This window comes from Macrobrachium nipponense, chromosome 18, assembly GCF_015104395.2.
Source record: "Macrobrachium nipponense isolate FS-2020 chromosome 18, ASM1510439v2, whole genome shotgun sequence".
Classification (NCBI taxonomy): domain Eukaryota; kingdom Metazoa; phylum Arthropoda; class Malacostraca; order Decapoda; family Palaemonidae; genus Macrobrachium; species Macrobrachium nipponense.
Window position 1 is genome coordinate 19,316,057 of NC_087211.1, and position 23,523 is coordinate 19,339,579.

The following is a 23,523-nucleotide window of genomic DNA, read 5'->3' on the forward strand; positions in this document are numbered from 1 at the left end:
CAAGAAAAATGCAACGCAAGTTTAGCAATCGTCCTAAATCAATCATTTCCAAGCAAAGCGACAACCAAACATTCATAAACAAAAAGGCCCGAGATCGTCTTTCAAAGCTGTAATAAATCGTCGCCCCACTGCATTGGCCACAAAAGCGAGTCATTAAAACATTTAACTAACAAAAAAGGTCATAATGAATCAATAGTTCTAAAAAAATAAGGTAACAATGTGCGCGTTAAGTCATTATTGCAAATGGACTTTCTTCTCGTTTTCTTTTATTCAGTGTCATTCAGTGTCTTATTCGTGTTGTAAATACACGAGACCCTTACAGCGTTTCTTCTTTTCTTCTAGTAATATAATAAAATAATATAATAATAATAATAATAATAATAATAATAATAATAATAATAATAATAATAATAATCAAGCCGACTACAAAGTTGAAGGAAAGACCAGTAAAACTACCAGTGATGCGGAAGAATAAGCAAGAAATAGACACGAGTATTGCGTATGATCAGTGAAGAAGACGAACTGAATATTAAGGAGGGGGAGGGAGTGAGCGCTTCCTGCAGGAGGGACGACTACGCTCATTCTCAAGGACAAATACCTTTCCAACACACACGCGCGCACACACAAAATGCGCCATTTTCAAGGCAGAGTCTTCCAGCCGGAGTGTGGTACCGCAAACACAAATACAGTGTCATCAATAAACCGTTCGTGCAAATAGAGTGAACATCTCGGAGGGGATTCTTTTCTCGGAACGCCTTCCCAACCAACGACTGGCCTCCACCCACCTTCTCGAGGCCGCTCCTTCATGAACAAGGGACGCTTCCGCCATCAAGTATGACGAGAGAAAAAAGAAAAAGACAAAAGGAAGGCTGGTGCAATCTATTCCACCGTGTAAAACTCGATAGATCATCCGACATTCTTCCTCTAAGCGAAATGCCATCCTTTTTTCCCCCCTCTGCGCCTTCTACCGGGGGCCCTTCACCCCTCACCCATCACCCTCCTCCTCCTACTCCTTCCCCTCATCCGCCCCTACTCTTGACATCCCGTATCACTCCACACATACACACACTAGAATTCCTTTCCTTTCCTCCATTCCATACTTCCCTCGTGTTGTCAAAGTCAAATTCCTGTGATTCTCTCTCTCTCTCCTCTCTCTCTCTCTCTCTCTCTCATACACACACACACACACACACACACACACACATACGCGCACAAACACAAAAAATATATATTGAAATTTCATATTCACATGATGTTCTTAAAAATCCTGCTCCTGATAAGCTTTTACGCTAAAACACACACACACTCTCTCTCTCTCTCTCTCTCTCTCTCTCTCTCTCTTACGAGCACACACACAGCCCTGCTCCTCAGGGGTCTCGTCCCCTACGGAACCGCTCACCCCAAGGCAAAGGCAGTTCTGGTGGTCGATAGTGGCGGTGTGTTCAATATTTCACCCACACCTTCTCTGTTTCTCTCCCATTCCCACCCCCCCCCCCCCCCCCCCCCCCCCCGTCTCTCTCTCTCTCTCTCTCTCTCTCTCTCTCTCTCTCTCTCTCTCTCTCTCTCTCTCTCTCTCTCAATTCCTCGCCCTACTGGGTCTCTCCTTTACATTCTTATATCTCCGCATCAACCCACTTCATCTTTCACCTCAAAACTACAACTATTCGCCCACATTTCTCTCTCTCTCTCTCTCTCTCTCTCTCTCGAGAGAGAGAGGAGAGAGAGGGGAGTGAGAGAGAGATGAGAAGAGAGAGAAGGGAGAGGAGAGAGAAACCGAGTAACGCTAAAGGCAAGACTATTTGTAGTACAAGAGACTGAGTAGGATGAATAGAAGAAACACGATTAATGCCACGGAAGAAAGGGAAAAAAAGGAAGAAATTAAAAACATCAAAGTACAATGAACTTTAAAGACAGAGAGAGAGAGAGAGAGAGAGAGAGAGAGAGAGAGAGAGAGAGAGAGAGAGAGCATGGTGTATGTGTAAGAGATTACGGGACGAGAAAAGAGGATCACAAAAAGAACTGAATCTGTGGCGAGAAGGGGCTGCCATAGATAGGGAGGCGACGAGAGGAATTACAATGCATATTGGATGAAACGTGATGGCGGAATGACAAGGAATTCAGAGGAAATAGGGCGGGAAGAGAAGAGAGAAGAAAAGACAGTCAAGGGGGAGGAACAACGGCAAGACTGACGAGGAAAAAGATAGATATCAATATACTTGAAAGCACCTCAGGAAATTCATGAAATGGCAAATGCTCTCATCTGGAACTCAATACCAACATAGTTAAATGAATGAATGGTTCCATTAAGCACTACTGCTCATGGGGGGAGGGGGGGGGGTCGTGCAACTTCTGCCCCTCCTCCAGATCAATGACCATCAAACGCAGGCCTTTGGTGCGTAAGCCTGGACGAGACCCGCAGCTCTGAATAATCAAAACTAAAACACTATCTAGTACAGCACGCACCCACCCAAACATGTATTTTCGCTTACTCGGGGAGTAAGCCTACAATCCACTTTATTGTTGTTGTTGTTCTTTTGTCTTGTTTGGGGGGTAGGAGAGGTCTATGGTAGTCTGAAATGGTCTGAAACCGGCGTTTCGCCTTGAGGAATTTTAGGATACGGTATTTATGATTTATTTACTAGAATACCAAGGTACAAAATAAATTGAATGTTTAACAGCACACAAAAATTATTTTTTGTAATAAAATATAGCGTATTTTATTTTAAGTTTCGTTGGTGAAACAAAGCTCTTTTTGACCGTAGATTTTAGCACGTTTTAAGTTATGTTCAAAGTTAAGAATATGTTTATAACTTATGCGTGAGGGGAAAATCTTGTAAGCGTCCCGGGTAAGATGGAGGTCGGATAACGCCTTGTTTTTGTTTTTTGTTTTTTTTCTACGTACGCAGGTATTCTGCTTGATTAGCTTTTTAAGGGACTCCGACCATGAAAAATTACGGGACCGATATCAACTCTGGGACAATTCTTCCCAACAACCAGACAGAAAATGAGTCCAATTCATACAATACCAACCAATAACAATTTCGCGGAACCACACCAACCGACCAATGATCATCTCACCCACTTCTCTGTCATATAGACAGGTAACTATTTCATGCATCACACTGACATACAGTGATCTCATGTATTGTACTTTCGATTAACAGCTACTCCATGACAACAAAAATGATCTAGAGTACTGAACTATCCATTTAGAAGAGGTTTCGTGCATTTCCCCATTGAGCAACTATTATTTCAAATACTGTAAGACGCCCCTATATTCCTTGGGAAGTTATATAGTCTTGAAGACTGAGAACCAACTATATGTAGTCTTCAAAGACAAGATGTAACTATAACAATACACACTTCATTGCTTGGTTTCCAGGCTGAAAATTGGCCCCCTATATTCATTACCCTCTGTAACTTCGCTGTAACTGTATATTTTAAGATCAAGATTTGAATAGTTTGAGAAAGTTGTAAAGGTGTTTATTCTATGATAAATTATTGTATTGAGTACAGTATGGTGTATTAAACTCAAATTAGTCATTACCGGGTGACATTTATTTCGGGAATTACAAAATAAGGCTAGATCTATTTGATACGTTATAACTACTTCGGACATTACAATCGATCCACATCCACTGCAAGATCCTATCGACCAACAAATTGGCTTATGCATCATCGACCACCAGTTGTTGCATGAATTACATACATTAACAAACGCCAAAAAACAGTTTTATCCTATATCAAAATCAATTTTTTTTTTTAACTTTTAATGGTTCTTTTAGTTCAGATCTGTAAGGAATTACAATTATTTCATAACTTCTTTAAAACAAAATGTTAAAAATACTTAAAGGCCCACATACTGCAACAAGAAATTTCAAAATTTCATAAGCACCATACTATACTCAATACGATAAAATCTCATGGAATAAACACATTTTTATAACTATCGCAAATTCATTCAAATCTTGATCTTAAAATATATAGTTACAGAAGGTCAACTGTATTATCTCTTTCGGCTCGCAGAGGGGATATAAAAAAAACGGGCCAATTTTCACTCAGGAAAACCAGGCAATGAAGTATACAGTGTTTGATTCGTATTTCACATTATTATAGTCACATCTCAATTTAATTGCTTCTCATTCTTCCCCAGGCATATACATACGGACGTCATACAATTTTTATTTCCAAAGAAAGATCGAAAGCCGTAGTCAATAGAGACCTCGTGGCCTCACGTTAACGGCCCCGTGACAGGAGAGAGCTAATTAAAGCATTTCTCTTCTAATCGCTGGCAAACCAACACACTGTTGCTCACGGCTGGAATGTGGGCAAGAGATGATTACCGTCTAGCGCTGCTTCAAAAGCGAGAGATCACTCCCACCAGCCACCGACAGGATGCTCGTTCGTATGCTCGTTCGCGCTGATGAGAGACGTGTTCACTCCCATTCCAAGTAAACGTCAGATCATTCACAATGACGCGAAACAAGACCATTCTCACTGATGAGAAGCTACGATCACTGCCATTCATGAGGAACTAAGATCATTCTCACTGATGAGTTAACTAAGCTCACTCCCCGATGATGAGGAACGATGGTTCCCACCAGATGGGGAAACGACCTTGGCTACATTCCTAGTGTGTCACAACCTGGTTCGATATGTCACGGCGATGAGGAGGAGCAGGAGCAGGAGGGGGGGGGGGGGCAGGAGGGGAGCAGGTTGCTGGGATGGGACCCCACACATCAAAACAATAACAGGCTATTCCATCCTTTACACTTAGGCAACCTGACAACAATGGGTGAGCATTTGTGTCTACACGAGAGAGAGAGAGAGAGAGAGAGAGAGAGAGAGAGAGAGAGAGAGAAGAGAGAGAGAGTGGAGGGGGGAGCAAACGACAAACTAAACTTCTGGGAATTGTCACCTTCCTTGACCACGAGTGACGTTTGGAACAGTTTCTGTAATTGTATATAATAAACAAGGACCTGCGTATACTTGTTCGAAGTAGTCTCACAAACGCCAGGAAACTAGATATCAAAGGAGCAATATTTTTTAACAACATAAACACCGATCAGGCCCGTATCAATGCTCCTTCCATGATGCCTGCTCATTTCAGCGTGCGTGTTCACCTTACATGCAATGCAGCCTGTATCGTGCTTTGGGGTCACGAAGACGTCGTTCTGGCTTACTAACTGATACAAGTAAATCTGCCATTTTCTTCTGTGATTTCGGTCTCTCTCCAAAATATACAGCATGTTATTTTTTCTCATTCGTCGACGCAATTGTCGGTTTTTCTCATTTTAATTGTAATCAGTTCTTCAGGTATAAAATGATCTTCAAAGTGGCTGAAGAAAATTCATGATTGATATGTAAAATATAAAAATAAAAGAGGAAAAAGCGTGCAGATAATACAAAAAAGTAAAGATCAAGTGAGCAACTAGACTCTAATGGAATGCATATTATCAGGAAATATAAGCCGGATTGTCAAACCTTATGTCTAAAAAAATATATGAACAACTTAAATTCCTCTTTAATTAAACCACAGATAAATATATATTTATTCGCCATGCATGTTTATCAAAATCATCACGGAAGACCTATAAACATTAGAGCCAACATAATCATCCATAATATTTACCAAGGAAGCACTACAACTAAGGTACCGCTGATAAAAGTTGAAAGCGACTTGAAAACAGAACGAGCGGAAGGGAGCGAGCGAATCAGGGGCACTCATCATTCTGCGAGTTACGTATGTATTCAATAAATGCTATTCATCCATTCATGAAAATAAAACTGGTCGGTAAAACTCGCGCTCTACCTGGGAGCGATTCTACACAACGCCGAACGGACCCACACTTTGATGAAAGAATAACTGCGATGACTTTGCCGGAAGATTAATGACGCTGACCCTGGTGGGATAACAATTAGGGCTAAATATAGTTTAGCAGTGACGGATAATGACTTTCACTTTAATCCGTGATCTTTTTGCAGGATATAAATGGTTAATCATGGTTAAAAATAGCGACATCGATTGATTTTCATTTACAGGCGGGATTTATTTCCGTTACAAGTTTTAATTTGTAATAATGAATGATGGTTCTCAGGTTATTGAATATATCTGTCGAAAAGAACAAGTTGTTGATTCGGTTAGTAGTATTTAATTACTGGTTAAAGTAAGTTTTATTTAAGATAATTAATCCAACTGTGGCACATACTCATTTCCATTTACAGATATTCAGATGCCGTAAATATTGCGTTCTGATTATTACGATTAAAAAAGCAACAGATTCAGCTGAAAATGACCTACGGTTATTGACCCTACAAAAACAGCTGGTTCTGGAATTAAGAAATGCTACCTGCAACTACAACAGTGCTGAAAGACAGACTTCCCACGATGAACGAAAGGTAATCTCTCATGAAGCATTAGAAGTGTCCAGTGTAAAAATCAATAAATCTAGAAATTAATTTTCATATAAATAATGTTTCCAGCTCCAAAAAGTAACCACTGATATCTCTCTCCAAGATACCAGTTAAATCAGAGATGTTGTCTTTGCTCAAAAAGTGTCACATTCATAAATTTAGCATTTTCAATTTGGAGTAGAGATGAAGATGGGCTCAGAACGATACAATTAAGGTCAGTTTACGAAAGAACGCGACTTTCAAGAGGTTGGAATTTAAGTTAGTTGAATTTGAAAAGTGAAATACACTCTGCTGATTGCAACAAATGCCCGTCAGGTGCGGATGTTCAAAACTCTAAGCATTATACCAGGGACAAGGGTCGACGGACAATGAATAATTATTTTCGCCGACTACTCTGCAGAAAACCCACATTCTGACCTTCCTCAAGAATAACAAATGATGTAGTCTGGCAAGAAAAATGGAGACTGGTGATATTTATTGATTAAAAAAAACTAAGAACCTTCAGGCTTCATAAACATTCTGCAGTATATATATATTCTGGCTGATGGAAATAAAGACTTAATAGTCATCCAGTATGATAGCCAAAACCCAAAACCAACCAACCCCACAAGTATTTATTCGCTGAATGTATCAAAATCATTCCAAGAACGACACCATTCACTAGAAACATTCTCTGGCTGAAACAGTCCACTTTTTCCATTCACCGACTGGTCACGTTCATGTGCCAGATCAAGAAGTGAAAAAAAGACTATACTAATGGACGAAAAAATAAATAAATAAATAAAAAACTTGATTCATTCTCCTTCTCAGCGTAATGTAGGAATGAGTTAATCAATAGAGCATTATACTACTAACCCAACTCGCTGTTACTTGAATGCACTGCCAATTAGCGTTAATTCACCTTGGAAAATAAAAGAATTGTGGCTTATTTAGATAACCCTCCCCCTCCCCCCCTCTCTCTCTCTCTCTAACAATCTTAATGAACAGGGACCAAATCGATCAGCGGCTGCTGCCCAGGCCACCCCCCCCCCCCCGGCCCCTCAACCCACTACTCCAAGGATCGTTCCCAACCAACTTACACGGTCAATATCTTCCAGACCTTCTAAGGGTAACGTATTGGGGGTGGGTGGGAGATCTGACGTCAGGAATTTCAGGAAAGGAATGGAATGGGAGGGTACGGGGGGGAGATAGGGTGGAATGGAGGTTGAGAAACACTAATCTTGAGGTTGATGAAAGAAAAAAATGAAAAACATACAAAGAAAGCGAATCTCGCAGAGTTCCAAGAGCGAAACTGAAAGGCTGATCAACTTCAATACTAACCAACTTAAAGCAAAGGGAACTAAAGTGTGTAATATATATATATATATATATATATATATATTATATATATATATATATATATATATATATATGTAAATAAGAATAAATAAAAAAACATATGCTACTGTGGAAGGACGATACAGAACTCCGTGAAAGATTAACGGGGAGACCCAAGAAAACTCCACCAACTCTGAAATGTCATCGGTTTCAACAACCCACGGAGCAATTCAATTCCTTCTGCGAAGGAACACAAAAGCAGACCGCAGATCCGTACACAGATCCTTTCAAGAACCCAACACGAATCCAACAGCTTGGTCGAAAACTGGAATTATCTTTTACTCTCAGAAAAGTGTGGAAAAAATGACGGAATAACTCAATATGGCAAGAAGATGCATTCAAATGACACCACATTATCAACAGAATAAGTGCTGCACCTGCACCTTTCTCTCTCTCTCTTCTCTCTCTCTCTCTCTCTCTCTCTCTCTCTCTTCTCTCTCTCTCGGGTGTAAACCTTGAAGGTGCACTCGGAAGTCTTCAGAGACAACCGTCAGAGTCGACGCAGCACCGTGAAAACAAAGAGGATCTCAAAACATGCAAGAGAGAGAGAGAGAGAGAGAGAGAGAGAGAGAGAGAGAGAGAGAGAGAGAGAGAGCTTCAGTATCAGTCACAATGGCAAGGGGAGACAAATTTCATGGAATGGAATGGAGACGACCAGAGAATAACAGAGGCACTAGAGGTAACGATATATAAACAGTGGGCGCTACATTTCGATGCAAACGGAATGCTGTAGAGGACATTGATTATCACTGAATCTTCTATATTAAGGACCAAAGAGTATGTGTTTGCTGTTTGAAATAATATTTACACTGCAATATGCAATATAAACATGTAAAATGTATAATAAATACATACATACATATATATATATATATATATATATATACTATATATATATACATACTACATACATACTACATACATATATATATATATATATATATATATATATATATATATATATATATCTATATTTGTATGTGCGCGCGACAAAACTTAACTTCCAGATATATATTTTCATTGAAGGCTACTCAAATGAACAAGCAACTGAATGATGGCCCAAATGCAAGATCAGACATTAACATACACATTTGAACTTCATCTCAAAGTAAAGGAACCAGACTATGTGCAACATCCCAACCAAATGTCCCTCAAATGACACCAAATAGGGAAGGCCAACCAGCGGGAAATCAAATGACCTCCACCCCACTGGCTGAAGAAGTCACAAAACCTGCCTCTGGAGAAGCCCTAGCAAAAGCTCACAACAAAAGTCAAAAGGAGGTGAAAGGACTTGGACTTGTCTCTTCACAGGTCTCAATGCCAAAGATTGATTCTTCTTTGGCTGTTTGTTCTCTCTTCTTAGTTTCCTGTACGTGCAATTTGACGTGTGTCTTTTCCACTCAATCGTTAGGTGTACGAACTTTCGATGCAATGGAGGTCTGGTAGTCCAGTTAAGAGATATGCTGGCACAAAAAATACCTAGAACAACTATTTGATATATAAATGACTGCATCTACAGTAAATTTACTGTGCTTGGAAGGGAACTTTCAGCACCTAAAATGACCATGCAACCTACGTATATTTTGACGTAGTGTCTGTCAAATTCACTCACACCTACATAAATAAGCGAACGACATAGCAGACCAAATGAATAAAAGTGTCGAACCATTGATTAAACGGGCAAAGAGAACGGGGATATTGACGATTCTGCCATCGCAATACTAAACACCTCCTCAAGGATACTTACAGACAAGGTTATGCTTCGTCAGCCCTATAAAGCCTCCCCCACTCTGCCAAAGAGTCCCCTAAGGGGATTGGGGGACGGGGGGGGGGGGATGACAGCAAGCTATACAATACAGCATACTGATCCTAATGACTTATAATCATTCGGTTGACAATTCAGTATTTTAATCATGCAAAACCAGAGAAAAGTGGGAAAAATAAGAAAACACGAGAGAGAGAGAGAGAGAGAGAGAGAGAGAGAGAGAGAGAGAGAGAGAGAGAGAGAGACTAGACCTTATCACTTATCTACTGAATCATTAGTAATACTTTAAAAAATAGATAAATAAAAACGACTCCGACAGAAACATAAGTCATATCCATGAACAACATTCACTATAGGCCAAAAAATCCAGAGGAGTTGAAGAGAGAAGCAAACGAAAAAAAGGAGGAAGTTTCCTCTTCCGGCAGACAACCAGACCTCCATCAACACGAAAATGGACACAACAGTAGCCGAAAAAAGAAAAATCAAGTATCAATTTTGCTTTAAGCCAAACTCGAAAAACGAAGAATCAATGACTGCACCCCCAAAAAAAAAAAAAAAAAAAAAAAAACAAAAAAAAAAAAAAAAAAAAAAAAGTTTGTTTTTCTTTCAATTTGGAAGTATAGCATATGTATATATATATGTATTCATATATATATATAATATATATATATATATATACGTATATATATATATATATATATGTATATATATATAAATATATATATATATATATATATTATATATATATATATATATATAACTACATTTGAATCCCCCTCGACTGTGAAAAATATGGAATCCATTTTACTTTAAAAATAATTTCTAAAAGCATGGCTTCAAATGCCACTTTGAACTATTCAAATATAACGAGCAATCGACTCCATACCAAACAATTAAGTAATTTATACTATTTGAGACCTTCTTTAAGCATGATTTGCACAAAAGGTGAGCTGTTGACATTGAATGATACGATCAGTAAAAATAAAAAAAGTCTGTTAACCACCAAACTTGTATGAAACTAATGTTTCTGCCTAACCCCCACACACATACATATATATAATAAAGATTATATATTTATATATATATATATTACTATTATTAATATATATAATATCTATTAATTATAGAAGAGGAGAGATGAGAGAGAGAGGAGAGAGAGAGATAGAGAGGAAGGAAGGAAGAGAGACGAGAGATGAGAAAGAGGGAGGAGGAAGATGAAGAGGAGGAGAGAGATGAGGAGAGAGAGAGCGCACACTACCCCGAAGACATGTATATACCAGATGCACGAAAGCGCTCGGTACTTATGCTTTTTAAATTTCCTTCAGACTCTTGCAGTACATTTAGTCATGGGATTGTATATATTATACATACACGCATATACTTTAGAACAAGTGCGCTGTGGACTAGTAGGAGGAACAATAAATATAATCCAAAGTAAATAAAAGTTCCAAACTCTATGGAACAACGAACCCATATTTGAATAATCCGAAATTTAAGGAATCGGAAGACGAAGATGGAACAGCAAGATAAATCAAAGACAAGCATGAGAGAGAGAGAGAGAGAGAGAGAGAGAGAGAGAGAGAGAGAGAGAGAGAGAGAGAGAGTAACCTACAATCTCGTCTTTCATCTAACTCAACCTGGAATCCCTTCCCAAAGCTTCCGCTTGTTCCATTAATTCTTGGCCCTTTCCTTAACAAACGCAGCAATACAACAACAGAAATTCTTTGTCTTGTGGAGATTTTCATTTCCATGTCTTCCGCTTGGTGACAACCCCTCTCCCCTCCAATTTTCTTTTCCTTTCCCATTTTTGTCTATCTAAAGGATCTTTTCTTATTTCCTTGATATTTGATGGACTTTTCCCCTCTCAATATTACCGGTTGTTTTTTTCACACGGATTCATTCACTTCAATTCATGCCACACTTATGTTACACACAGGAAAAACTAATACACTAACGTGTATCTATGTGTATGTAATGAAAAGACCAAATATATGTAAAGATCCGTTGTAAGTGGCTCATCATTTCATTTTCTTCTAAAAAAACTGTCAACTCGCAAAATATTCAGATGAAATGTAGAAAAATCCAATTACTCTCGAAGCGTTTAGTGTGGTATGGGATTTTCCAAAGGAGACCGAGAAGAACATCTCAGACAAAAAACTAATTAGAAAGGAATGGAGAATGTCAAAGATTCACAATGGAAAGATTCGATATTTAAGACTGACAAGCAATATCAATATACAACACTTGACATGACACTAATATCTATGGACATTACTTGCAGAATACATACATCATGAACACATTCATTAAAATCAAAAGAAAAAAGAATAAATGGAGTGGAAATCAGAGATACGAAAATATTGGAGTAATGACAACCAACTGCATTAAGTGATAAATTAAACTGGAAACTATAATACAAAGATACGAGCAAGACAAGAGAATCACAACACTACGTTAACAAATGCTTGGTAATGATAAAAAAGTTCCGTGAAAATGACTGCAGTTTTGCGCATTTAGAACATCACACACGACTTCCTGCTCCTGTTGCCAAAAACTCAGAAAACAACGTAGAAATATAAAAGGTTAAGCAATACAAAGAAAGGTTTGATGAGACAAATGCAAACATAAAAGTACTAAGCAGCAAAAAACAAAATCTCCAAACGGGTCACTAACATGTCTGACAGTGAACGATGTTGACCGAATATCCTAAGGCTGATATCTCCAAAACCTTTAAAGAAATAAAAAAATACAGGTACCTTCAAATAAATTAGGCTCCCACAACATATGCTGGACTAAGTGAAACGCTTCAACAATACAAATAAATAATTTAAAATAAGAAACCCACAACATACACTAGACTTTATGAAACACTTCAGCAACAGAATAAAAAAAATCCATTCTATAAATAAAAACGAAGCAATTATAAGCATATTCTCGGAAGCCATCTGAGAATTATTAGCACAAATAATCACGCAGGCATCCCAGACTCAACATGCAAGCTACGTATGCGGAATGCATGTGGGAATTCATCAGAAGTGACTGGACTGGGTTTAAAGCTCTCTCTTGCCCTCTCTCGCATGCATACTCAATGAATAATGAATGGCAGTTAATACGTACAATATAAATATAAAATAATTATTCACAATCCTTGCATTTGGTCAGAATATGAAGAAAGGGTAACATTTCCAATAGTGTTTGCATTGCATTCATTCTAAAGTCATTTTATGTTTTTTGGGTATAAACGTGTTAGTTTTTAATTCTAGAGAACCTGAAGCGTTATTAGAATAGAACGTGAATAAAGGAGAGAAGACGCTACAGTTCAATCCTATAACTATGACAATATATATATATATATATATATATATATATATGATATGTAGTATATATATATATATATATATATATAACATATATATATATACATATATATATATATATATATATATATATATATATACTATACAAACACTGTAATCGTAATGTTTTTCTTACAACAGCAGCTATTTTACTAGTATATTATTCAACTTTGTGAATGAGTACATTTTAAATACGCATATACCTGCAACATATAAAACATATAACGCCTGATTATCTAACTGAAGCCTACGAATAAGGTTTAAATGTATAAAAGGAGAGAGAGAGAGAGACGAGAGAGAGAGAGAGAGAGAGAGAGAGAGAGAGAGAGAGAGATGCATATCCGTATGAATGTTTAATGAACAGTAAAAATATTCACCACTATTATATAAAAGTATATGGGCGCAAAAGACATAACATCTTACTAATGACGCAAGAACAGCCACTGCAGAAGTAGTACAAGAGACGCCTTTTGGGCTTCCCTAGATTGCCCCCCCCCCCAACAATACATAATATCATCTTAGCGCCCCCCCCCCCCCCCCCAATACATAACATCACCTTAGCCTCGATCTAAATTGAAAACGGTTCCTGGTGGACCCCACACTTCGATTCTTCATGAAAGCAACAACGCGAACAGACCAATACTGTTATTCATGTTATATAAACCGAACTCCCTTGGTAAAACGCATACTTGGTGACGAGAGAGAGAGAGAGAGAGAGAGAGAGAGAGAGAGAGAGAGAGAGAGAGAGAGAGAGAGAACTGCAACTAAGGACTGCTGTTTTTACTTTCTCATCTACTTTACAGTTACAGCAAATGCTGTGGGAAAAGTATTAACACAGATTCGACAAATCCCTGACAAACACATTTCTCATACTACTATCTTGTTACTGCTACTATGGCTTCTCTTTTTCCTTTCTATATGTTCCTAAATGTCATGGTCAAATATACATATATATATATATATATATATATATATATATATATATATATATATATATATATATATATATATATAGTTTGCATGTGTAGAGGTATATGTCTACTTACCTACATACATACATAGTTTATATACATATACACAAATAGAAATATGTGCGTCTGTGCAGAAATACAAAGGGATATGATACCATAATAAATTGCTTATCTAACGTTATACTCATTAAAGATTCTTATGAAAACATCAGCAGATGGTTCACTGGGCCTCAGGATCGTACTGAAATATATCATAAATCCAAAGCATTCCTGAATACTAAGTACCTAACATGAGACACTCCTTCAAGGCTTCGAAGGACACTTTGTTTGGCCGTTAAGGAATAAAAGAAATAGTGCGGACGACCGAAAAAGGATAAATAAAACAGATATTGTAAAGTATAAACAGGATCAATTTACCTAAAAAATCTATCAGCTACAAAAATAACTTTAAATGAAATATACAAAGCTAACTTTTAAATGCAAATAAACAAAGCTACCATATTGGATATATATACTATAGATATATATTATATATATATTAATAATATATAATATATATATGATATAAAAAATATATATAGATATATATATATATATATATATAATATATAATGACACTTCATCCATCAATGTAAGTTAGTTCACAAAATATTTCACTGACAGTCAAAACGAATTTAAAATTCAAGATCAATGAACAAACAAAAAAACAACAGCTACAGCAAACCCATGAATGACGGCCAGCATACAAGCGTTTTTAAAGCAAGCATACCGATGATGATATATAATACCCAGCGTCACCGAAACCCCCCTCCTCCCCTCCCCCCGCTGTCCATCACATAAAGCACAAAGATTAGTTTCATTCACAACAGGCCATGGCTTAAGTCCACATGGCGAACACAACGTTATGCTACCTTATATATTCGTGGTTGAAGATACATATACGAGTGTATATATATGTATATATTATGTGTGTATATATATACACACACACACATATATATATAATATATATATGTGTGTGTGTACATGTAAATATACATATACAAGTGTTCATATACCAACCAATAAACAATGAACAGGGAAAACTGTGTCCGGCAGCACCCTCTAACCCGACAGCCAATCACTGGCGGTCTTTAGTCCGCCCACCCACATCACCCCATCCCACCACACCCTAATAACCTCGATAACAACAGCCCCCGGTCCGCTACCCCCCCCCCCCCCCCAACAATCCCCCAAAACCCCGACGACTTTGCAGCTCGGCATGAAGCAAGAATAAAAAGTAGCAGTTCCGCTGGACACTGGCACGGATGGAAAATAGTCCTTTGTTCGATTTGGGGATATAAATACCCATATTTCTTTCTTGAAAATAAAAGAATCAGCTTGCTGCTGTCGAGTTAGGTCATGCAGAAGTGTTACTTTAAAGCGAAGTGTCTCTCTTTTGATTGTTCTGGCTTTTGTTTGGTGACCACGTTCAATTGTCCGTCTTTTTCATTACTGGGTGCTTACTTCTCTTCTCACGTGTGATTTTCTCTTTGTTCGCAATCGCTCATAAAGTCGAATGCTCACTCGCTAGCCTAATTGGAACACTGTAATAATAATAATAATAATAATAGCATCATTCAAGTATCACCCCAATGATACTATTATTTAAAGACTGTCACCAAAAGGGAGTAAAACTCCACGAGTAACGCACACAATACAAAACCAACAGAGACAGATCGAAAATGAAGGCAAAAAAAGCTAATCTACAATAGCCTTCAAAAAATCGCAGAGCATTAACGTCAACGTTCTACCGAACATTACGACGGCAGTCAATTAGATGGATGAAAGCCAAATTCGCTCAAAATAAACCATGGGGCATTACACACACACACACACACACACACACACATATATATATATATATATATATATATATATATATATATAGATATATATATATATATATATATGATTGAAGGTATAAGCCACGAAGGAAAGTGAAACACTGGAGTAGCTGCAAGATCTTTCAACTCAACGTTTAGGACGTTGAGTCGCAAGATCTTGCAACTACTCCAGTGTTATCACGCTCCAAGTTTCGTGATTCAGTTATACATATTATATATATATATCTATATATATATATATAATCACCATATATAATATAATAATATAATATTATATTATACACATATATAATATATATATAGAAATACATACATACATTGGTAAAACCATTTTATACATGTATGTATATATGTGTGAGAGAGAGAGAGAGAGAGAGAGAGGAGAGAGAGAGAGAGAGAGAGAGAGAAGAGAATATGCACACAAGGATGAAATAACGTTATTTGGAGAAAGGAGGAGCGAGGCTGTCGCTTTCAAATATTTAAGAAACTGGCGTCTTGTACGGGTCCTGTAGAACTGGATTTTAATCACACTGACGAATCTTGGTAGGAAATGGTCCCATATCTCAAGAGATCTTGTCGATTTGAGAATAGAGGAATAAGATGACTGTTTGAGGTGTCATGACAGGACAGAGTTAGAAATGATACCGGGAGCGAAATAATGTTTGGTTCCAATTATAGATAAGGTAATGATGATGAGAGAGATGGAAATGTTTGTTTAAGACTTCCTTTGGTTGAAACTAGGAGAACAGAGGCTGGGGATGGCAGGAGATTCTTGGAAGAGAAAGCACATGGAAGGTCAATGAGGGTGGCAGTATATTGATAGACACGTTCGCTGTATATATTATATATATATATATATAATACTTATAATATCTAATCTTATAATATATATAACGTATATATATAATAAAATAAAATTATACAATATTATATTAGTATAATAATATATATCTATATATATATATATATATATATATTATATATATATTATAATATTAAAATTCAAAATCATCTAATCCCTCCAACGCCGCATAATGCAAAAGGGATCTGTGGAAATCCGCCACTCATGCCTTCCCTGTGCTTTCTCTTCCAAGAATCTCCTGTCATCCCCAGCCTCCGTTCATCCAAGTTTCAACCAAAGGAAGTCTTAAACATTTCCATCTCTCTCATCATTACCATATCTATAATTGGAACCAAACGTTATTTTCCTCCCGGTATCATTTCTAACTCTGTCCTGTCATGACACCTCAAACAGTCATCTTATTCTTCTATTCTCAAAAAGACGAGATCTCTTGAGATATGGGACCATTTTCCTACCAATATTCATGTCAAGTGTGATTGAATTCCAGTTCTAGAGGACCAGAGCAAGTGTGCGCGCACGCACATATGCAACTGACTGAAGTGAATATAGAAAACTCAAGCACACCAGAATGGACTACGTATCCCCCAAAATAGAAAAATGGCAACAGATGGACATAAGATAAATGGAACCGCAACAACACAAAGTGCTAACAAAAGTAATTACAAATATTCTACTAAGATAAATGCGATATACTGCATTTTCACTGGCGTTCAAGACAACTCCTTCTAAATCACCAATGAGACCATTTTTCTTTAAAATAAAAATACGAATTTTCAAACTAACTGCTGGAGAGAGAGAGAGAGAGAGAGAGAGAGAGAGAGAGAGAGAGAGAGAGAGAGAGAGAGAGAGAGAGAGAGAGAGAGAGAATTATTTTCAGCAACAATTACGCACGATCATTAATGGTGTGAGATCTCCAGCTCATGTCCACCATATTCTCAAACTGGACACACATCTTCCACAACCGCTCAAACTCAGCAATCTATAATCAGATACAGTCTAAAATATGTCCCACTTCAAAGGAGGAGTTTTACATTGTTAAAAATGTGACTATCTACAGCACTCCTAAATCTCAACTGCCTTCAGAATGACACACTAAAGCACAACTATGCAATCAATACGGCCAGACCAAACTTCTAAGACACAATCTTGATATTTACTCTCATGAATGATTAAAAATAATATTCGGTTTGGACTATAGGCAGGTCTCCAAACAAGAGACAAGAAACGAATAAGAATACAAGTTAAAAGCAAACTGTACAGTGATACACAAAAAACGCATTCAATGATACGTCCAGATCCTAAAAGGAGAAATGTTAAATGAATTCGTACGATTTAAAGTTCCACAGATTCCATGGATCATTCATTGCAGATATTTATGGCAGTAGTATAAATATTCATATCAACTTTTGCACACCATAATGATCCACTCCCGGGATACGAAACCAGCGATAACCGCTACGAGGAGTGATACCAACTGACAATGAATTATTCCTGTTACTTCTTTAGTACAGTGCAATAGTTTCATCACAAGCGCCCTTCTTACACACCATTTCTATCAGAAAAAATTTTATTGTCAAAAGCACTTCTGATTATCAGGCCTCAAATGACACACACACACACACACACACACACACACACACACACACACACACACACACACACACACACATATATATATATATATATATATATATATATATATATATATATATATATATATCCAAATTAAAAAGTAATTTCCATTTTTTCTGACATACTAACCTACAGTTCGATACATATGGAGGAAATCGTGGAGCAAGACAGCGTTGATTCGTATATGGGTGGATATAATATATATATTAGATTTATCTATATCATATAATATGAGATATATATATATATATATATATATATATATATATATATATATATATATATAAGGTCGATGATATTTTAAATATCAAACAGACCATGATCTACCCATTATTAATAAAAATAAATACTAAGTAGTATTCTTTAGATACGGTAAAAGAAATATAAAAATTACCGGTGAACAGAAATTCTGACATAATTTGCGCTGAACACACACTCTGAAATATCTGTTTCGACTTGAAACGATCTTCATCACAATAGTATTGCCTGAAACATTACATATTCAGTAGCACATTACGCAGAAAAAATAAGATTTTTATGAATGATACCAGTCTGTGTACGTCTACTTCCATTCTTTACTCAACACCAGTAACAAAAAATCTCTTCAGATCCCCCTTTGTGCTGACCTCAAAATCCTAATCCCTACCCCAGCCACCTGCCCTCCGTTCTCTTATGTGGGCCTTGACCTTGCCAGGGTCAGCCCACACAAGGCTCTAACCCCACCCCATTCTTTCCCAGTGTTAGACCACTAACCCGCCCAGTTCCCCTTCACCACTCGACGAGGCAGCCGCCAAACACCAGATTTATCACGAAACATCACTGCACGACCTCCCTCAGCTCCTACTATTGGGCCTTCGGGGGCAAAACGTGGCTGTGCTTCCCTACTACGTGAAGCCATTACAGATACTCGTTATTACCTCTCTCTCTCTCTCTCTCTCTCTCTCTCTCTCTCTCTCTCTCTCTTCACACATCTTTCTCTCTCAAGTGTCACACAGCCTTGTGATTTGTCCTCACGAGCGCAACACAACGCTCAACTTTCACAATGGCGATTCCAAGGAGAAGCACGATTTGAGCAGAGCCCAAAGAAGCGAGGAAATGAACTTACCTTAAGTAATCAGTTCTGGAGTCGAGCTTCAGCAGACGAAGAAGCGCACACACACCGGGGGGAAGGAGTGAAGCCTCAGAAACACTTCAAGGTCTTCCTCGAGTGCGTGCGTGTGTGGGTGGGAGCATTCAAATAAAATCACTCCAGATTTCTTGGTATGACTCTTAAACAAGTAAATGTAATCACACGTGGGATCTGCAACTTGAAACTATCACTGCACACGTAAACCCACAATGAACATCCGAGAATGGAATTTATATGTGTATCACTTCCTTTCCCTTTGAAACAATCACTGTATCAACATAAAAAGCAAGATATTAGGAATTTTATTGGTATAAACACACAAAAGTAGATATGTAAGCATGCAAGAGCTGCGATGCGGCCCAAAATCTATCACACAATACTACTGTAGATCCAATTGCATATTAACCACCACTAAATTACTTGTATGAATAACAATCGCAAATAACAGCTTCTAGTACTATTCCTCCTCAGAATGCGGGTTCACTTCTTCGACATGAAAGGAGCCGACATTGCACTCTTAGAAATAATAAGGATAACCACCACCTCATTCCCTGCTGCTGCTGCTGCTCCTGCTGCTGCTGCTGCTGCTGCTGCTGCTGCTGCTGCTCCTGCTGCTGCTGCTGCTAATGGCACTGTTCAGCAGTAGCGGGGAGACGGCATCGTAACTTCTAGCACCGGCACTTGGGCTGCTGCTGCTGCTGCTGTCAGGTGATGGTGTGCAGCAAGCCAGGAGTCAAAATCAGTAGCGGAGGCGGAAAGCAGCAGCAACAGCAGCAGCAGCAGCAGCAGCAGCAGCAGGAGCAGGAACCAAGCACGCACTTACAAACTTACACACAATGACACAGCACACAGAGTCCTGCCCTCCAAGCACAGCACACACAAAGCCGAGAGGGACGAGGAGTGATGACGAAAGATCCTCCAGGGGATCTGAATGCCGACGATTCACTTGTGTCTGGAGTTGTCAGCCAAGATACGACGACCACCTTCGGAGGTCAGCCCCTGCTGTGAGGATCGTCGGGATGCCGAGGAGGAGGAGGAGGAGGAGGAGGAGGCGCACACGTCTGCCACGACCTTCCGATCTTCTTCTTCCAATTTCTTTTTCTCTCACATCCATACAAACAAACAACACACACACACACACACACCTGCAAGGGGTTAGCCAAGGAGGAGGGGCCGAGAGGTCAGACAGAAGAGAGGGGTTTGAGAAGGTGGACAACGTGGTACTGGCAGGCTAAAGCCGGGAGAGCCAGCCAGCCAGCAGCCCCCAGTGCAGGAATCAGTCGGCGACACCAAGGAGGCACTGCGTGGCACCCAAACATCACCCTCTGGATCCTCAACCCTCGCACGTTGACACGTACAGGCTCCTTCTTCAACACTTACGATAACATCGAAAATAAACGCGCCCTCTGCAGGTCTCAGCAGCCAAAGTCACTCAGCCAAAGTCACTTGGAAGTACTTCGAACTGCACTTGGTCTACACCGGGACCCAACTCACGAAGGTACAAACAAGACTCGCAAACCTGCTCAAACACAAGTGGACCGATGAGGGGACCTGTACTGCTACTGAATTGCAGAATGGGTAACCCAGTGAGAATGTATGAAGGGAGTGTGACGTCACAGTCCACAGAGTGACACAGATGGAGGCACCAGTAGATGGAACAGAGTGGAGGCTCTGCGCGGCCTGGATCGATAAGTGCGGGTTGGCTGATGCGCAGGGGAGAGGCGGCTTTTCCAGCACACACGCACACAAACATACATACGTACACACACACACACACACACATACAACCTTACAGAAAACGGACACATTCATTCCGGAGGCCGCACTTAGAAAATGGTCAAAACCCCCAGTCAACATCTCCTTCAACCCTCGTGGACGACAAGCACTTGAGAATCACCTTCATTTGCAATCACATAAATAGCAACATGAATCCGGGTCTTCTTCTTTCGTCCGCCTCCCTCACACTCCCCCTCCCCCTCCCCCTCCCCCTCTCCGACCCGTTCCTGTGGGGAGCTTGGAAAGGAAACTTGACTGCAATGAACGTTTTATTTTCGGTCCTCCACTGGCCCTTTAAGAAAGCCCGAAATAGCCACTTGATGACAATTTGTTTCAAGCTCATAAAAGCTCAAACAGAGGGATCCTGCATTCGTTTTCCTCACTAAATCGACAAAGAAAATGAAGAGGGCCAATCCTCATTCCGATCCTCTCGAGGAGGAGGAGGAGGAGGAGGATACAGGGATTCTCGCAAACACATGACTTCTTTCCTGGCAGAGCAACTTCAAGTTTCTGTTTGGAAGGCTCTCAGTCTGCTGCCATTTTTCAACAAAACCGCAATCCCACCGCCATATCTTTTAGATAAACAGCATAATAAAATAATCAAGTGAGACCTCAATATTGTCAGCGACAGTAACGAGGCTTTCAGGAAATATCTCCGGAAACACTAACACTAGCGAGTTACTGATCACAACTTCCGTTTTCTTAAAAATGCGTAAACCTCGTGTATGTCTTTATTCCACTTTTCCGCGACAGAAAAATGAGATATAAGCTACCTTACTGACCAAATCAGCTATGTTATAAATCTTGTGACTGACACCCTTCATAAGCATGGAATTCTAATACACTTACTAGGCAACAAAGACACATGGCCTCAAAAAGCAGAATGCCCTTCGAAAGAAATCGATTTCCCTAAGTACTACCAGAAGAGTATGGGTTCATTTCTTCATAAACTTATTACAAGTGACAATAAGGCGAACGACTGTCACTCTAAAGAAAATGACAATACGTCAGCAGGCGAGAGACTGAGAAAATAGATGGGCAAATCACTAAAAAAAATACGTCAAAAATTTTATACGTGTAGATAGCTACAATTATCACGTCAATACACAAGAAACTGGGTTCAGAAAATATTAGGAAAATAGACTGATTTCTGCAAAGAAAGAAAATCTAAAACGGGTACACTAAAGCCACCTTGACACAAAGCTGAGAGTCGTATCTGGATTTCCCTGCTTGGGAATTCACTCTCTTCAGAACATTTCAACTCGGCTGCGTGGATTATCAACACGAGTGACTCTCAACAAACAAATAAAAAACGGTCTTGCCTTTAAAAATAAACACTATGTGTACACTACATCACAACCCTGAAAATGCCCTCGTAAATGTTGCTCTCAATCCTTCAACACAATCCAGAAGACTAATTCTGATTTAATCCCCGGCAACGTTCATCCAGCAACATCCAATATCAATGGCAACGAGATGACCTTCAATCTTCAACGACAATAAGCTACCACTTTCCATAGATCCCCACTATTTCGTCAAGCCTTATTCATTCATTAATAATCAACAAGTGCCGGTCTGCTTCTTAAATGTCAAGACGGATCCTCCTCCTCGAGGCTCCTTAATCGGTATCAACCGATGGCGAGAGGACTTGAGGAACATAGAACGAGAATGATCTTATCTCCGAGTGACAAAGGCGTCCGCGGGCTGAAATGAAAACTGCAAATCCTCATCATGTGCATGGAAATTCCCTCCCCTCAAGTATACAAATGAGAAATTAACTGCAACGCGTTTCCCTTAAACTTTTCCCCCAAAGAATTCAAGGATACTCAAATAATATTCAACGTGTTCATGGAATGTGGGTGTTAAGAATACATCTCAAAAGTTAAGATAAACATGATCTCATTAATACAAAATGGGAATTGTCATGTCTATACATAATACATACGCAGGTATATCATACTGTATGTGCTTATGTACTTTCAACGAACATTTAAAAAAGTAGTCTACAAATGGCTCTTCGTTCAAGTACAAATTTACTTTGCTACTGGATATGCAGGGTAAAATACGTTTGCAATTCCAAATATTTTATTTTCTTAATAAATTTACTCACACAAAACGAAAAATAAAAGAACCGAGTATGAGCGTAGAGAGAAACTAACAACTTTAGTCATTTTAACGCAAATTACCATAAACGAAAACCGATGAAAATATGTAACCCTAAAACTAACTGCTATGGCTTTTGTTTTACGGTTTCAAATGAAGTTATTTCTTGTATCATCATCACATTCATCGTTGGAGAGAGAGAGAGAGAGAGAGAGAGAGAGAGAGAGAGAGAGAGAGAGAGAGAGAGAGAGA

At 38.8% G+C, this 23,523-nt stretch overlaps 1 protein-coding gene across 2 annotated transcripts in view; it reads right to left on the reverse strand.

Annotated features, from left to right (window-relative positions):
* LOC135196905 (stress-activated protein kinase JNK-like) overlaps positions 1 to 23,523 on the reverse strand; it is a 395,869-nt gene that overhangs the window by 346,733 nt on the left and 25,613 nt on the right. The window contains exons 1-2 of one of the 2 annotated variants that reach the window (XM_064223717.1): positions 20,538 to 20,689; positions 19,369 to 19,660 (exon numbers count right to left, since the gene is read on the reverse strand). The exons of the other annotated variant lie outside the window; for it this stretch is intronic. The gene's annotated coding sequence lies outside the window, so the exon portion shown is untranslated. Of the gene's footprint in view, positions 1 to 19,368; positions 19,661 to 20,537; positions 20,690 to 23,523 lie in introns of those variants that run through there. 2 annotated transcript variants of the gene reach the window in all.